Here is an 18,075-nt window from a genome sequence, read left to right on the forward strand (position 1 = left end):
GATCATGAAGTGGGCTATCGAGATGCTACCTTTTGAGATCCAATACCAGCCACGCCGGTGAAAACACAAGTGCTCCTCGTTTGTTGGACTAATTGTTTTATCTAGTCTTTCCCTATCTTTCCCTAATAATAATAATAATAATATATATATATATATATATATATATATATATATATATATATATATATATATATTGTAATAAAGCACGGATCGACTTTGTCGGGTTCACCGTCGTAGATTTTTTTAAAAAAACTCCCCGCTGTTTTTTGTATTAAACCCGCAGTCTTTTTCCAATGTGTACTAAAAACGTTTCGTCCCCAGGAACAGACACGACCACGGGCTCTCCTCTCTCTCCCTTTCCTCCTGATCCCAGCCGCCAGGAGGCGCACGACCTGCGTGACGGTCGATCCGGTGCCGCGCCGGCCGCCTGCCGATGTCCGATGCCGGTGATCGGACCACACTTCACCACCGGTCTGCCTCAGCTGATCCTTTCCTTCGCACGCCCGAGCTTCTTGTTGTACGCCGCCCAAGAGGGCTCGCGCTCGCCGCTCGACCAGAGCCACCGCCAGCTGGTCCGGTGCCGCGCCGGCCGCCGGCCGATGGATGACGGAGGTGATCGAAGCACCCTGCACCACGAGTCTGCTTCATCTCCTCCTTTCCTTCGCGCGCCTGAGCTCCTCGTTGTATGCCGCCCGGGTGGGCTCGCGCTCGTCGCTCTACCAGAGCCACCACCGGCCGGTCGTCGCTGCACTTTCCCGCGACCTCTCCGCCCCCTCTGCACCACCCTCCACCTCAATTTAGACGCACATGTGTTTGTGGATGTCCTCAGTTATTGTTTGCACACAAGGTGTTTGTGTGTTTGTCCTAGCCAGTTTCAGTCACAGATCCTTGAGGTAAATCCCACATATGAGACTAACTCTCCTTCCATATGATTCAAAAAATTGTATGATGGTGGGAGTTAATTGGGTTACTAGAATAATGGGTTGCTAATTAATTTACATCATGTGGAATCTCAAGACACATGGGTATGCCGGCTCCTATTGTTTGACAAATGTATATCAAATTTTCTTCAATCGTATAAAGAAGTTACAGTTAGGTGTTGCCCTTTTTATGCCTAGACACAGCAGCTCCAATAAGATCTGGGCGCTCATGGTGAGATATATTAATTATTCTTATAATGGTCATATGAATTTGCAGAGACAATTAGATTTTGGAAGCAGGAATCCTTTCCTCATAAGATGGATGAGCTGTAGGATTTGATTCTGTTCAGCTTGGATTAGTTTTTCATCATTATGTTCTTTGTATTAGGTATTCATGCTTTCCAGCTCTAATTTTTTTTGCATTGTTGGTGTATGCTGGGAGTCACATTGCTATGCATGCTAGCAAACAATAGGATTGGAAGTCTTACCCTGTAGGTTATTAATATATTTTCCACTATACTGAGGTTCAGCAATTTAATTCGTATTAAGGTCACACAAGCAGTTTGGTTTTCAGATTTGTATTGACAAACATATTTGGTTCAGCAATTTAATTCGTAATTAGAGTCACACAAGCAGTTTGGTTTTTAGATTTGTCTTAACAAACATATTTTGCAGATTATCCTTGCATAAGCAATTGATTTCTGCAAGTTCCTTTCACTTATTTATTTCTTCACTTGGTTATGATGTACTGCTATTCGTTTTCATGATGATCCATGCATTTTGTACTTTTCACTGACAAAAACTTCTGTCTAAACAAGATTGGTTCCCATTGTTACAGTGAAGTAGCTACCGAGCAGTGAGGCCATCGAGCGACACGAGACCGCGGGACGGCGTGAGAAGAAGCGGGGGGGGGGGGGGGGGGGGGGTCTAGGGGGATGGAGAAGACCACGAGGAAGTGTGGCGATGGAGTGCAATCCCGAAGAAGAAGAACATTGCAAAGAAAGACCCTAGCCAAGCGCCACCCAATTCTCTTTCACCGACCTATCTAATGGCCATCAATTCAATTGGTCCAAGCTGCTGCGTTGACCTTCCCATTGATCCACTACATCCTCGCTCAGTTGCTTCTGCTATGTTTCTTCTCCATGCCATTGCCGGCTGCTGGCGTGCCTGACATCGCACCTTATGTGACCTGATATGATGCTCCTCTACATGTTCTTCTCACCCCGGTTTTCATGAGGAAAGATATTGTTCTGCGGTTCTGTAGCTCTACTCCATAGCAATGATGGAGTCGCCTCCAGATGGATAGCAATTATCTCGGGATCATGGTGAGGTTACTGACTCGACCCTTCGTTTGGCTCTGTTCGTGTGGATCTATTCATGTGCATCTATAAACTTTATTTAGGTACAACTATTGTTCTAGCGCATACGTTTATTATTTTTGTAAAAAGAAGATTTCTTGATCCCATTAAATTGGGGTTTTATGTTGACACGAAATTCTAACTGAATTTGCTATTCAGCTGACAATTTCAATAATTTTTTGTATTGTATTTGCATGCACAGAGCTGTCTACGCAACGACCAGGGGGCATATTCTTCTCCTACCACTAACACCTTCATCCTATTTGAGCCAAAATGGCTTTGGTGCCCTCTCTCTCTCTCATGGTGAGGCTGTGCACGCTTGCCATGGTTGTGGCTACGAAATCTCACACTGAGTCGCTTCGGTCGGGCACTATTCAGGTACAACTCACTTTGCTCCACCATTGTTGGTTGCTGTACATCACATGCTTGACGAAACTTCAAAGATGGTGTTGATCTTGTTCTTGCTTGACCATCCTTGTTATAAATCATTATTGGGTTCTAGCTAGGGTCTTAGCGATTGATAATTTCTCGATTATATTGCCGAAAATGTAGTTCTTATTGTCAAATTGTTATGGCAGCATGAGTGAAAATATGTTCCTTTTAAATGCTTAGATTATATAGAAACCTCTGGTCTATATCCTAAATTACTGTATTGTGTGCTTTTGTAAAATAAACTGTATTGATGCAATTTATATATGTAGTACAATGGTTTTGCTCACATCACAAATATCTGACAACAAGAGTGGTCCCGAGTTAACTTGCAACCAAAACATTTAAATTCCAGTTCAACATTGCATATTCCTATTATCTAATAAACAGTCAAATGTTTCAGACTAAAGTGAGAGTTTCTAGCATATTCCTCTTTTACGGTGACGCCAGATTCGAATTTGAAGGCGTACTTATCCCTGAGCTGGTGGTGCCTGAGAACAACAACGACAACATTCTGGTGCATCAGGGGCACACATCGTCTCCAAGCTCTGTCGCAAGCAACGCAGGCACGCCTCAGGCTCAAAGTCCGGTTGCCGTGCAGGCGAGCGGCAGCAGCCACTTACGTCTCTTCCAAGAAGGGCGCCGCCTTGGAGGAGCATAACGAGAGAAGCAAGTCGACACCGACTACAGCGGCGCATGAGCCAACAAAGGGGCAGGATCATTGGAGACGACGGACACAGAGGCGCGTGCTAGGCATGCCAATCATCAAACACTAGGGAGCGATCCCACCCCCGATGCCACAGTACATGCAGTCGTCGCTGCCGCCTCTACATGCCATGATCTACAGGCAAGTGCCTGCTCAGCAACGTACAAGAGAGGTCAGCGTGGGGCCTACTCGCCAAGATGATGCTTCTCTTCTCGTGCTTATTTACTTGCCTCCTATGTGTGACGAGAAGGAGCAGGAGATTCAGAGGCTCAGGTTGGCGTCGCTAGGTGAGTTCCCTGCTGATTTGACGAGCACGTGATATAGACTGTGGTCGGGTTCCTTCCTAACTCTGCTGGGCCTAATGAAGAGAAAGAATCAACTTTTGAGCTTAATTGGCTAGATCCAACCAGGCAGCTGCACAACATTGTCAAGGAGAAGATGAGAACAATGCGATGCTCAAAGAAGCAGGCTCCAGTTTTGGTAAATGAGTAGTGATGTTGTTGCAACCACCGAAACAAATCTGAAAAATAAGACAAAGACAAACAGGTTGAGAGGTTGGATAATGATATGGAAGATCAAGTTAAAAAACAAATTATTGATGCCCCTGCAAGCAAAGTAAAGAAAAGCCTACTTGAACTTACATGGTTTTGCAATAGGAGAGGCTTAGACTTTCAGGGTTTGCAATAGGAGAGGCTTAGACTTTCAGGAGAGGCTTATACCCGTTGCCTCTCCTATTGCAAAATACTCAAAAATACTCAAAAGCCTCTCCTATTGCAAAATACTCAAAAGTACTCGTTAATGATATGTACCTGTTTTCAAAAATCACATTTGGTGCTTTTAAGTATTTTTAATACAGTTTTGCTCAATAAAAATTCACCACATACATTTTTTTGTTTATACCCGTTGCAACGCACGGGCATTTTTACTAGTATATCTCTCCCTATATATATATATATATATATATATATATATATATATATAAATATATATATATAATAATATATATTATATATATATATATATATATAATAATAAAGCACGGATTGACTTTGTCGGGTTCACCGTCACAATGCGCTTTCTTCTCATGTCATAATACGCTTTTACGATTCTCTCCCTTATAATAATAAAGCACGGATTGACTTTGTCGGGTTCACCGTCACAATGCGCTTTCTTCTCATGTCATAATACGCTTTTACGATTTGTATGGACAAAATCGTAATATAAACGAGGTGGTACTAATAGCATGTTCGTCCGTCCGTTCGACCTGATTCGATCTAACCCTCCTGTAATTTTAGGTAATTAACCCGCAAAGTTTGTGTTTCGTTCCAGATTGGGCCTTTTTTAATGGGCCTGCAGAAAAACAATACGTGTAGGACACAGGAGCACGGGCTCCTCAATGCGTACGGTAGCGCCGCCGCCGCCGCGCGCCCGTTCCTCTCTGGCGGCGCCGCCGCCCTGCTCTCGTTCCCCTCCCTATGCATCTCAATCTTCTCCCGCACCACCACGATCTTCAACCTCCTGCTGCCGTATGTCTCCGATTTGGATCGGAGTCCGTGTTCCCCCAGGATAAGTGCTGCAACACGAATCCATGGCGTGCCCGACCCAGATTTCAGAGGGACTTGGCTGCCATTAGAAGGAGCCCTCGACCGGAATCTCCATTAAATCGCTTCATATCGCAACTTTTGAAGAGTCGTCCAGGATCGTCTCAGCCGAGTTCGCCGGAAGAAAATCCGCCGCCCAAGCGTACTACATCTGAGCCGGAAGAACATCCCCTGCCGAACATGCTACCCCAGAGGTATGTACTAGCTTTTGCCAAATTATTCTGTAAAATTTTCATCTACAGTCATAAAAAGTAATGTTCTTCTTGGTCTGGTCAGAAAGTACTGCACCTTTTTTCTGCAATCTTTGTATTTGTTCTGCTTGAAAAAATCTAGGACTGATCTCTCTGCCATTGTTCAGATCACATCTTCCTTTGCTAGAACACGTGAGCTGATTCCGACTTTGGCCTCAAGTTGCTCCCGTCAATGACAAGTGGTTAGTTTTATGGGGTTCACAATTGACTTTTTCAACTATAACACAATAGTCAGTGCATGAGACAGAGATAACTCATGTTGGATCGACACATCCATATCAGATAGCTATATTCAGCGCAAGTTATTGATATATTTCTTCAACTACCTCTCATTTACTGCATGTTGATTTTCTCATGAACTGCTTGCTGCAAATATAGGGAGGAGTGGGAGTGCTGTGTTCATGAAATTGAGTATCTCAGAAGAATTTGGTTTGGCACTTATTTTCCTCAACCTGTTATTCTTCAAATGTGCTTCCCATGGATTTGATAAATTTGGTGAGATAATGTTATGTGTCAGGTATGGCCATAAGATACTCATGAAACTTATTTTATTTTGCCTCACACAAGATGTATGTTGTTTAGACTCATGTACTGCCAGTACTGGTAGATCGATGATCTAAGGATCATATGAATGATTAATGGAGGATAATTCATATTCAGTTCTCCTCTCAATTTTTGTGGTGCCAAGCTTGATCTTTATCCATCTAACTGACTGAAAGTGCCTTCTAATCACTATTGAACGCATATGTTAGTTAGTTTGACTGTATACACCACACAAAAAGTAAAAAATGAATTCTAGAAAAAATTAGACACAAATACTACAGAACCAGTGGACCCTCGAGAAACAAAAGGCACACCTAAAGGATTTTTTTCTTAACAAAATGTATTAATTTGACTATTTGAGTATAAAAAATGTGCAATCGCAATCTTGCTTCTTCAAGGAAAACAGGGGACTGCTACATACTCGATATGGATCGAGACTAATTATTGATCTTCCAAGTTAAAAAATCTGAAAATAACTTTCATTTACTAATGGATACATAGTCAAGAAAGGATGCCTTTCCCGAAAGATACAAAACAAAATCGTGTTCGTGTATGTCCGGCTGACAGATGAATCGATCTCCTTTCAAGTATCAACCCAGCAACCTTCGTGTACGTACATGTGTGCATCAAGGATGCACGGGTCCATTGGCCTGCGTACCACACATCCCTTCACTAATTCCATCAGTATCATTCTTAACAAGGTAAGTATGATTCCCTAATCCCTGATTTTATTAATTGATCTTTGATGCTTCATCCCTAATGTCGTTATACCTTATTGATTCTATAAAAGATCTCAAACAGGAACATACCATTTTTGAGGCTACGATTCCTATAACTTGCCTTGTCAATTTGATAAAATTACATGTGTAATGGAGGTTGTAACTTATTACGGTTTACATTGTCAGAATGATATCTGTGTCATCTCTGAACATATGTATATATTTGGTGTGCCGGATTTTCTGATGTAGATGCTATATAAGAGGAAGCTATTCGACAATCCTGCTCAAGTTGGTACGGATCAGATCGATTTTATTCAGTAAATATTTATGCTTGATAGATACAAGCCTCCCTCTTCTGTCCTTCTTTTCTCCATCCTCTACAGATCGCCAGCACATGTGAATCGTTCTCGTCAAGAGCATGCTTGTGACATCATTACTATATGTGATGCAGGGCAAAAGGATGCTGTCAGAATGTAAAAGCACATTTAACCATTTCCTGTTTTTTTCCTTGCCTGTTTTCGCCGTCGTATACACTGCATCTCCCACGGTAACGGACAGCCAAATTTGTATTCTTGAAAGTTTTAATCATTTCTATTGCAACTAAGTGTTCAAGTGCAATCTCTAGCCAAGTTCTCTTTGTTGTTGTGTTGAATTTTGAGGAAAGGCGGCCAAGCAGCTCGTGGCATCTGTGTCACGCCTGCTCTGCCGCTGCCTGGACCCGCCGACGACGTCGCCGGTTGAGCCGCAAGGGTGCAAGATCATCGTGGGGCCCATTGCATGGGCTCCGAGTATGCTTGATTGCCATGTCGGAGGCGAAGGTGCTAGAGCTTGGTGGCGTGTTTGCATTTCTGGATGCATGAATAATTGTCAAGGAGGCTGAAGCCAGCGCTATTACAGTTGGATTGAAGGAATTGTATAACGTATTTTGAGGCTCCTTGGTGGTGGAGATCGACTACGCAGTGGGGAGATGAGCTAGGGGCTGATTCTGTAAGCAGATCATTGTCCTACCCAATTACTGTTGATATTAAATCTGCGCTGAGTAATTTTTAGGCATTATCACATCAGAACTGTCAAGAGGGACAAACAATGGGCTGGCTCATGAACTAGCCAATGATGCTAAAGCTCATGGAGACCTTGTGGTTGCGTATGGTGTCCCGGACCAACTCCATGATCAGCTCTGGAAGGAAAACAATGCAGCCTTGACGTTGGCCTAAGTCTTGATGTAATCCTCAAAAAAGATACTGCTTGCAGACATGTTATACATAAACATGCATGTTGTAGGTCTGTTAATTTTAATTTTGAATACTGAGATCTATTCAGATGCTTTCCTTACTCTTATGGCTAAAAAAATCCAGCAGACAGTGACTGAAATTTGTTAGTTTCACTCAACGTGCTGCTGCTTGATCCTGGTGTTGAGTAGGTATATGCATTGAATTTTCCATTGTGCCAAAACTAACAAATTAGAATCTTCCAATTTGGTGCTACCATATTTCAAAGTAAGAACACTATGATGCAAAGGAATCTTATTATGTAGCCATATGTAATCTCAGTTTGTTGCTATGTATAAACTATGATAGGAGTAGGCCCATATAGATGTGTATCCATTTTTGCCTTCTACTGATCTATGACAATGGGGATGTGCTGGACTAAGTGGCCGTTGCTATTGAAGCAAAGGAGTGGAACTCACAATTTTTCAATCAGTGGAGGTTATCTTTCATATGGATTTTATTATTAGATACTTGCAGATGTGTGTCACTTCCTTGGATCATGTTTGATTCTTAAAATTTTAGATGTTTCATGTAACCATCAATTATGCTACTGGCAGTCCCTGTACATTATTTTTTAGCTGCTCTAAAAAATTATCTCGGTTTATAAGCATCATACATTTTAATGTATAAGTAAGATTATGAGTTGATCCAGTGCCGAAAACAATTCAGTTGAACATGTTTGTTCTAGCAGTTTTAGGCATCAATTCATCTGCCGATCGATTGGAGAAGCGTGGTTGGGTCAATTGTGGTCTTTGTCCACTATGCAAGAGAGAGCAAGAAACGGGGCCACACCTCTTCTTCAAGTGTCGTGTCACACTTAGGCTTTGGAGATCTATCATCGAGAAGTTTGGGCTACCTCACGTCAACATTACCGAATGGCATCTTGATGACTCCGTCAAGAAGTGGTGGGTCAAGCGAACCGATGACCGAAACCCGAATTGGCATGCCATGACCTCTCTCATCATGCTCACCTCTTGGACCATTTGGAACGAGCGAAATGCTAGGGTATTTCGGCAAAAATTTGCGCCACCACCTATTCTCCTCCAAACCATCATTGGAGAGGCAAAGTTATGGATTACTGCCGGCGCAAAGAAACTAGGGACTATCATTTTGTGTGAGTAATTGTCATGTCGCTTGTATGGGGTGTCCTGTAAAACTCTAACTCTATTCTATCCTTATTTAATAGATGAGGGAAATCTTATGCCTCCGTTTCGAAAAAAAGTTTGATTCCATGTGAAGTCTATGATTGATTTTTTCTGGGATTCTTCAGGTTTGATTGGTGAAGTTACATTCAGCAAAGAAGATATGTTTATTTGTAGGGAATTTTTGTAGGTACAATCCATCCAACCATATATAAGTCTGATATTCTCATTCTTTAACAATGTGTACATGGCCTCTACTCTGTCATGTGTTGGAAAAAGACTGGGACATATATTGTTGTTTGTATAATCTTACATTGTAAAATAATTTGTGGTAACAAACATGTCAACAAGGGCGCAATTTTTTCTATACATAATTTCAGAAGTACTCCCTCCATTGTTAAATATATGACGTTTTGGTAGTTTAATTTGAACCACCAAAACGTAAGGAAACAGAGGGAGTACTATTAACTTATTTGGCTGATTTTCCGAACTAAATCGCTAATTTGAACCATTTATTTCTGAGCTACGGAGGAGAGCAAATATTATTCATGGTATATTGTAATTAAGAAAGAATAGTGATTTAATGGTAAAAAAATACATGATAAGTATTTGCACCAATACAATATTTATGCCACTAGCTTGATTCTCGCACCTTGCATTCTCCCGTTGCAACGCACGGGCATTTTTGCTATCTCTCCCTAATAATAAAGTACGGATTGACTTTGTCGGGTTCACCGTCACAATACGCTTTCTTCCTGTGAATTTACGCTTTCAGTTTTTCACCTATATTATTTTCGCTATCCGAGGTGGTACTATTTATAAGCCTTTTCGTATGTGTAGTTAACAGTTCTTTTGTTGGACGTCGTTTTTTTAGATCTGGCCCACCCGGATCCTGTGTGTGCGTGTGTTTGAATATAAAAAAAACAGAGAAAACAATTGGCCAACGCAGGGATTCGATCCTTGGTCTGCTAGGTGTGTGCAAACGCATCATACCGAATAGGCTAGACTCGTGAGTGTGCTAACGTTGGCGTCTGGTGGCATCTGGCCTTTCAAGAATAGAAGACCATGCGTACTCGGGCCGAAACAATGGGTCCGGGCGTGCTAGGCCGGCCGACTGCTGCGACCGACGGTACAAACATTGGGGAGCAAGCTACTGCTTCGGAAATTAAGCAAAGAATATGGCATGAATAAGAATTGTCCTTAACGAAACAAATGAAGGGGAGAGCAATAGCTATTATGCATAATTAGGCCAGCAAGAAAAGAAATAGACATTAATTGCTAATTACATGAGAAATAAAGAAGGAAGGAGAAAGAAAAGAGAGAGGAAGGAAATAGACGGTAATTATGTAGAGTCGGCAAGAAAGGAAATAGATATTTTGCCATGAGAAATAAAAAAGGAAGGAGAAAGGAAATAGACTGTAATTATTGTGAGCACCATATTAATCGCATGAGTAATTAATAGGCCGGCAATTTGGATTCCTCACATGCATGATATAAGGAAACAAAGATAAATAAAATAGACACTAATTGCATGATAAATAAAGAAGAAAAGAGAAAGGAAGTAAATAGATGGCAATTACAGATTTTTTTGAAGGAGGTGCGGATATCAATGGCAGGCGTGTAGTGCCCCATTCATATCTTATGAATAAAACGATGTGGCGTCTTTTTCGTGCTTGATACTCACTAAATTCATGCCATTTTTTCTTTCGTTGCAACAGAGTGTGACATGTTTTCCTTACACTTATAATCCTTACTAAATTTGCGCCAAATTTATAACACATTGAACGTTATATTTGCGCATACAGTCCCCGCTAAATTTATGTCAATTGTTTCAACTGTTGTAACCCATGGGCATATGTACTATTTTTTATATTTATATAAATGGAGGTATAATCTTATTGGTCCTCCCATTTCGTATGTCCATGGCATTTTTCATATTGAGCTAGGCTATTCTACCGATCATCTGTCCTGGGCCACTTGGCCTCTGCCCCGTTGGTCCGTGTAGCATTCCACCAATAGAAAACACAGTGCCCTGCCAACCTATCCGTGCAACCCGGCCCAACAAATCAAACCCGCCATCCCGTCTAGGATATGAGGCAAAAATCGTTGACCTCTAACTCACAACCTGCACAGTTTTTTGTGTTGATCGTGTTAGCCCGCAAAAAAAAGGTGTTGATCGTTTTAAACTAAAGTTAAATTTGATGGTTGTTTGTGTCCTTCACGGACTGGTACTTAACTATTACCACGTAAATCCGGATAACACAAACACAAGGCGCAGATGTGCCCGGGATCTCAAACGCGTCCGTTCGCTGGTCTTTCCATGCAGGCGATGCAATTTTGTATTGGTTCCAAGCTCAGGTGGAACGTTCGCTGTGTAGTGAACATCGTGACTGACATGATAATAAAGAAAAGAAGTGGCAACAAGGAGGGAAGCACTAGGGGTGATAATTTGTTTCTCCCGTTGCAACGCACGGGCACTTTTGCTAGTCTCCCTAATAATAAAGCACGGATTGACTTTGTCGGGTTCACCGTCACAATACGCTTTCTTCTCATGTCATAATACGCTTTTACGATTTGTATGGACAAAATCGTAATATAAACAAGGTGGTACTAATTTAGGTTGCTGTTGTTTTACGTGAGTTGGACTTCTCCCTGATACATCCTGAGTTTTACCAGATGATCTCTCGGCCATCTGGGCCTCGGCCCTCAGCCCACCAAACAGCAAAACCGTGTAGTCCGGTGGAGGTGGAAAAAATAATGAAGCAACTACAGGGAGTCGAACTCCCGACCTCCTGTTCGATGTATAAGGATTAAGGAGCAGTCCAACTGACCAAGCGTATGTCCTTGAATTAAAGTAAGATTGGTCGATATTAGATAGTCCCACCTCGCTTTCTTTAGCAAAATCTCACCAATTTAAATACATCTATGAGTTGATAACAATAAGCCGCTCATAGAATTAATGAGGAGTTTGTCTGCTTCTTCATGGAAAGAAAATTATGAAATTAACACAAGAGAGACCCGATTAAAAACCGGCTCATACTAAGGAATCGGAGAAGAAGAAGGGGCTGGTTTGCGTCCATGGGAAGGGAGGAGTTTAAGGCCAGCGGGAGCACTCTGGAGAGAGAGGTGGTCTTTGCTGCAGGAAGCCGAAGGGAGGGCAGAAAACGGGAAGGCAGCTAGCTGGGCCCAATGATGCAGCAGGAGGTCAAATACAGGGCTCTATGCTCGGCGGCGCCATGGCTGCGGCTTGGTCGAGCTCGAGAGAAGGCAGGGGACGAGGTCGGTGTCCATGGCCAGACAGAGGAGACCCGCGGAGGACGGGGGGGCTCGAGGCAGAGAAGGGTGCGGCGGCTGGCGGGGTCGGGTCGCCGAGGCATCGGACGTGGTGGTGCCTCGAGGTTGCTCTGCTGCGGCCGGTGTCCTCCTGTGACGAGATAGATGCTGAGATAAGCTGCTCACCTGTTCGATCTCATGGAGCTATCGAGCGCGAGAAGAAAGGAAGGGAGAGCTAGGTCCGCCTAGGTCCGTCACCTCAAGCCGGGTGGGCTTTGTGGTCCGAACGGTCCTTTGATGAGATATATATGTTGATCACGCCTACTCATATATGAGTAGATCACAATGCTTGTGTCTCAGATATCCCTCAAGAAAATGTATAAACTCGGATTTTGTCTGGCTTGTTGCACACTTCATTGCTAATTTAACCTAATTTAATTTCTAACCATGGCAACAATGCTCTCAGTTATTTACTTTAAAGTATGATGTTTCCAGAAATACCTAAGGGGCTGTGGAAAAATTTAGGTTGTCAAGAATGGAATACATACTCTTTGCCAAAATACCGTCCCAAAGTACGTTTCATCCATAGTTTTTTTTTCATCAGAGACTTTTGTCCCGCGTTGACCGTGACTAAAGTAGATTTATGTTTTTTTTGGACAACAACAGAGTTCAGGGTGGTCATGGTGCCTAGGTTTAATTGAGAAATGAGAAAGTTGCGATCAGTTGATTTTTTTCCTCCATATAGCAATGTATGATCATTCAACTATGCATTTCTTTATGTAGGCAAATGCATGTATTGTGCATGTATGATACTTTAGAAAATGGATAATTTAGTTTTTGTTTAAGACGAATCTTGATAGCATCACATATGTGAGTGTGCTCCCATGACAACGCACGAACACACCAGATAACATGGAAGAATTTTTTTCTTCCGTTGCAACGCACGGGCATTTTTGCTAGTAATAATAATTAAGCACAGATTGACTCCGTGGGTTCACCGTCACAATACGCTTCTTCCCGTGAATTTACGCTTTCAGTTTTTTCACCTATATTATTTTTGCTATTCGAGGTGGTACTATTTACATGAAATTTTTATCCGTCGTTCGTGCGCTAAAAAAATTTAGTATGTTTCGTTTTTCTTGTTCTTTTTGACGTTCGTAAGCGGCATGGGCTTCGGGCACACATCGTCGGCTGCACTGCCGGCTTCGGGCACACATCGTCGGCCTGCACTGCCACCTTCGTAGACCCAAGTTTCTCTCCCCGCTTTGTCTGGTTTCCTCTAGAAAAAAGAAACAATTCGTTTGGGAGCCGGAGATTTGCAACAAAAAAAGGAGCCGGAGAGGATAAGGTGAAATCGGCGGCACCGCCGCCGCCGCTACGGGGCACGAGCATGGAGGCGGCTGGGATAGTGTGGTGCCACCGCCGCTACAGGGCACGAGCACGGAGGCGGCTGGGAACAGGGGGAGACGATGGCGGCCTGAGCGGGCGGCGCTGGGCGCCATGGGGTTCAACATCTCGCTGGCCTTGACTCGCGCACGTCCCGTTCTGCTCAGGGCACATCCTGCCTCAGCAGCCACACCTCTCCCTCCAAGCACAGAGCTTGCTGCCCCCACCCCCGTACAATGAACGAGCATGCCAAGGAGAGGAGCTCCATGCGTATGGGACGCCAGCCGCTCCCCAATCTTCAGATCTGACCAACATGGGAGGAATTGTTGGAGCACAACCAAATCCAAACGCCTCACCGGTGAGCACCATCATTGCCTGAAGCTTGGAGAGTATTACTAATTGCTTGCTATTCATTATTGCCTGAAGCGAGAGAACATCTCCCGTAATTGATAGTTGTTATATTATATACTTGTGTTTTCTTTACTGTAGAGACCACTGATTATTCACCCATTGATTATTCACCCAGAGTATAATGTTTGTGACTAACACCTATTTATCAACACATGGGATGACCATGTCATGGGTGAAGAAGTTTGCAATGGATCAACCTTGAAGACACTCGGAACATTTACTTCGAGTGAAGACTCTCGCGGTGCTATTGCCACTACCCTGACCTCGCCGATTGTTGACCTCGCTGGCTTGACAGCGTCCTTTGTGATTCTGAACATAGGTGCTACTCTCCTGGACACCGCCGACTCAGGTCCTACTCTCCTCGACGCCGCCGACTCAGGTGCCATCTCCGTCCAAGATTTCATAATAATTTTTTATTCATCAAGACATTCTTATATCTACATGTAGCTTCTATCAGGTTATATCTACATGTAGCGTTGGAGAATACTACGTAAGCTGGATTGAGTAACCCTTCCTTAATATTCTCTTTCCCTGTTTCTGTTTGGGCATTTAATCAAACATATGATGCACTGATGGATGGATGTTGCAGGTGGATAACGGTGGCACTAAGGCCTGCAGTAGCGAGTGGAGAGCGCCCAGGCCGAGCTCCCCAATGTTCATGTCGTACAGGAGCTAATCCATGCTGAGTGGGCCATATCGGTCTTTGTCTGCACGCATTATTATATCCTCTTCTTATCTCCCCCGCTTGTGCCACCGGAGAATATCAAGGATGTGGCGTCGGCACTGAGCCGCCACTGGTAGGCAAGGGCATGTGGCCTGGTCATGAACGATGAGATTGGGGTCGGCACACACCAAAGTGACACACAGAGGCAGAGTTCTATAAAAAAAATAAGGAATCCATCTAATTCTACTTGACAACCTTCCAACACGAGGTAACATCATTTGTGGCATGGGTATATCTTATATCTACTAAATATCACTTCTTGATATTGGCGTTACGTACCAAGTGTATACATCTATATTGCCAATGCTTCTGCGCTTTTGATAATTAGTCAATATTTTCATGTATTTGTTACAACAGTATGGTGTTAGCAAGCGTATTGTCTTGTGAAAAATTGATGATTGCATCTGCACTTCGTATCTAATTGTGTTATTTCAGAGCTAATATTTTTACTAATTATTCCATTCTTTCCACTTCTTGTATAAACAGACCAGGACCAGTATTCTGAACCTCATACCATTAAGGTAATCAGCTACTTTTTTTTATAGATGCACTAACTGATTGCTAATTTCAGCTTTGTTCTTCATTACTGCAGGGCATATCTGTATTCTAAGGAAAATTAGTACACCTGGTAATTGTTTCTTGACATGGCTATTCCATCGAGGTTTAATTCTATGATACACAACTAATAGTTTGTTGGTATGCATAACTATCTTGCCAAAGGTTTTCCTGTGTATATCATTTCGTAGTCGAAAGTGTTTGCTGCAATCATTATGAGCATCATGTTTGCCTTTTTGTGGAAAAATAGTGTAGAATTCTTCTTGCTACTATCATCTACTCTCAACGAGTCAGTGATGGACAGGATTATCATTCATGTATTTGAACAATTGATTCAGGGTCTATTCATAGATGCGTTAATTTGTTTTTGTATGACTCCTTTCTTCCATCAATGTTTTTACATCCAAATGAACTACACTATTCTTATACAGTCAAATTAGAATATTTTGATGATCACTTAAATAAATGAATATCCACGGTTATCCGGGAGGGAGGGAGATGGAGAGATAGAGAGAGAGCACATTTAATATTTGATAGCTTCCTTTACTAAATCACCTCTCTGATGGAGCTGCAGTTTTGCATGTTTAAAATGAATGAGTATGTAAAGATTAGCGACATTTTCTTACAATCACCTGCAATATTTGCATAAAATGCTTTCCTAGGGCTGGTCAACTCTTTTTATTTCTGTCATAGTACACATGTCTATCACCACAAATTGCCATATGTTTTTCAACGGTGTATGAGCTGTGAGTTGCCCTATTATTTTAAGAGTTCATAAGTTGGGTTGACTGTGAGACTCTAAATACTCATTATTATCTTAACATAAATATTTTTGTGATTAAAGTTGTAGGTTATTCCTTTGAATGATCTAAGAAATATATTTGGATTAGGGAAGCATGAAGCACAAGCAATCACCTCAGATATCGAATCTCGAGCATACAGAAATAAGCTTATAAAATCCTTTAGTACTGATTTGGTTGTTGCTCCTAACAAAGCATCATTCCTCCAAAATCTCTGTCAAGAGTTACAACTTGATCCTGAACTTGCTAGCAAGATGCATAAAGATACCAAGCTGACACTTGTTTTTTGTATTGCATCATTAATTTTACAGCATAGTTCTATGTTAGCTCAAAATTTGATCTTGCTCCTGCTAGCAAGATGTGTACCATATTAGCTACAGTTTGAAGGATATAATCCTTTTGTTTCAAGACTGATGGTTAAACATTCCTCCAGTGTGAAAGTTATTATTTTCTGTTCAAATTTCTTCGTTACATTCCTTCGGTGTGAAAGTTATTAGTTTCAGTTTGAAGGATATAATTTTAACTATATGCATTTGGCTATCAAACAGCTTTTTTGCTATCCGATTTTGAATTTGCAAAAGTTGCTTCTGTTCTATATAGGTGTACAGTTTTCATGCTAACTGGAAAGTACCAAAGTACCAAAGTTGTCTATCCTAGCTGCACCAAACTACATTTTTCTTGTTTTATTAATATGAGATATATAAGAAAGTGCAGCGGGAATGGCTTGTACTCATGCTTGAGGATATTTGGCTTAGGCTCCTGGACTGCCTCATGGCCACAGTGCAGATAGGACACTTGTGGTTATCTTCATGTCTCATTGGTGGTCAGAGAAACAAAACAAAGCTGGAGTGGAAGGTTGAAACAAAACAAAGGATCTAGGACTAGGAGTTTCAATACGTTGTTAAAAATTGTGCCAAACATTAAGGTTGATTTCAGTTCATTTGCATATGTGTTCATCCTTCTAGCATAAGAAAAATATGGTGCTTTTCTTGAAAATTTTGTGGCTTAGTTCTGGAAAGCATTAAGTTTCCATACATACTGGTACTGATCAATCCATCCCTCTGAAAACATGACACCCTATTTCATATGCTTCCTATAAGCTATGCACACGCCATCTCGCCAAGCACTGATAACATGTTTCATTTAAGAGATCATTTGAGATTTGCATAATTGTTTTGAGAATGGGCAGGGTAGCATCAACACCGGCCTCGATCAGTGTCGGGGCAATGGTGAACCGACAAAGAAGGCAGCTCGGGTAGGGTGGCGCAGGACATCGACACCGGCCACGACCAACGTCAGAGGATGGGTCATTGGGACGGAAGGAGGAAGACAAAGAGGATGAAGAAGACGGCGATCACAAATTTTTTATCATCGATAAAAACAGGCGACCGATGCATAGTTGCTCTCATACTATCCGCTAAAGAAATTGATAAGAGGCGATATAGATTCTAAGGACTTCAGACATGTCACTTGGTCATCAGTTTGATTTATTCATGTATTTTGCCCGTAGCAACGCACGGGCATTGTACTAGTATATCTCATATAAGTTCAACACTGGCGTGAAAAGGACAAGATGATGTGGAACCCCCTCAAAATGCTAAGGACAAGGATTGACAATAGCTCAAGACTCTTCTACATTTTTGTTTAAGTGATCCAAGATCACATTGAGTCCATAAGAAAGCCAGTACTATTAAAAGGGGATGAGTGTTGCTTAATGGTCTTTTTGCTCAAGTACTTAGTGATATTGCTCCAAAACCCTCAGCCACTTTTTCTATCCAAATATGTCCAAACCCTAATTTCTAACTCGGCTCCACCGATATTTCCTACTCGAAGCCACTGAGTTCATCTGGACTTAGCCACTGCAAAAACCCTAATAATTTGGTCCCACCGATATGCTCTCGGATGGTCTTGCCAACTCTCTATGACTTGTTGCAATCACTTTGGTCTCACCGAGATGTTGCAATCGGTCCCACCGAGATGGCTTGACTG

At 42.2% G+C, this 18,075-nt stretch overlaps 2 long non-coding RNA genes across 13 annotated transcripts; both read left to right on the top strand.

Moving 5' to 3' along the window:
• The first annotated feature begins 323 nt into the window (after nucleotides 1-323).
• LOC109756253 (uncharacterized) lies at nucleotides 324-7,909 on the top strand. Of its 11 annotated transcripts, XR_012202625.1 has the most exons (8): nucleotides 324-2,245; nucleotides 2,481-2,656; nucleotides 3,111-5,208; nucleotides 5,373-5,447; nucleotides 5,644-6,819; nucleotides 6,979-7,074; nucleotides 7,192-7,514; nucleotides 7,593-7,909. It is a non-coding gene; the product is annotated as an uncharacterized lncRNA (long non-coding RNA). The 11 variants fall into 11 exon arrangements; XR_012202623.1 differs by having other exon boundaries at nucleotides 7,192-7,909; XR_012202617.1 differs by having other exon boundaries at nucleotides 5,644-7,514.
• A 5,476-nt stretch (nucleotides 7,910-13,385) lies between these two features.
• LOC109756252 (uncharacterized) lies at nucleotides 13,386-16,385 on the top strand. Of its 2 annotated transcripts, none has more exons than XR_002231194.4 (6): nucleotides 13,386-14,386; nucleotides 14,465-14,497; nucleotides 14,597-14,939; nucleotides 15,218-15,252; nucleotides 15,324-15,427; nucleotides 16,131-16,385. It is a non-coding gene; the product is annotated as an uncharacterized lncRNA (long non-coding RNA). The 2 variants fall into 2 exon arrangements; XR_002231193.4 differs by having other exon boundaries at nucleotides 15,324-15,359.
• The last annotated feature ends 1,690 nt before the right edge of the window (nucleotides 16,386-18,075 follow it).

The sequence above is a fragment of the Aegilops tauschii genome, chromosome 2 (assembly GCF_002575655.3).
Source record: "Aegilops tauschii subsp. strangulata cultivar AL8/78 chromosome 2, Aet v6.0, whole genome shotgun sequence".
Lineage (NCBI taxonomy): Eukaryota > Viridiplantae > Streptophyta > Magnoliopsida > Poales > Poaceae > Aegilops > Aegilops tauschii.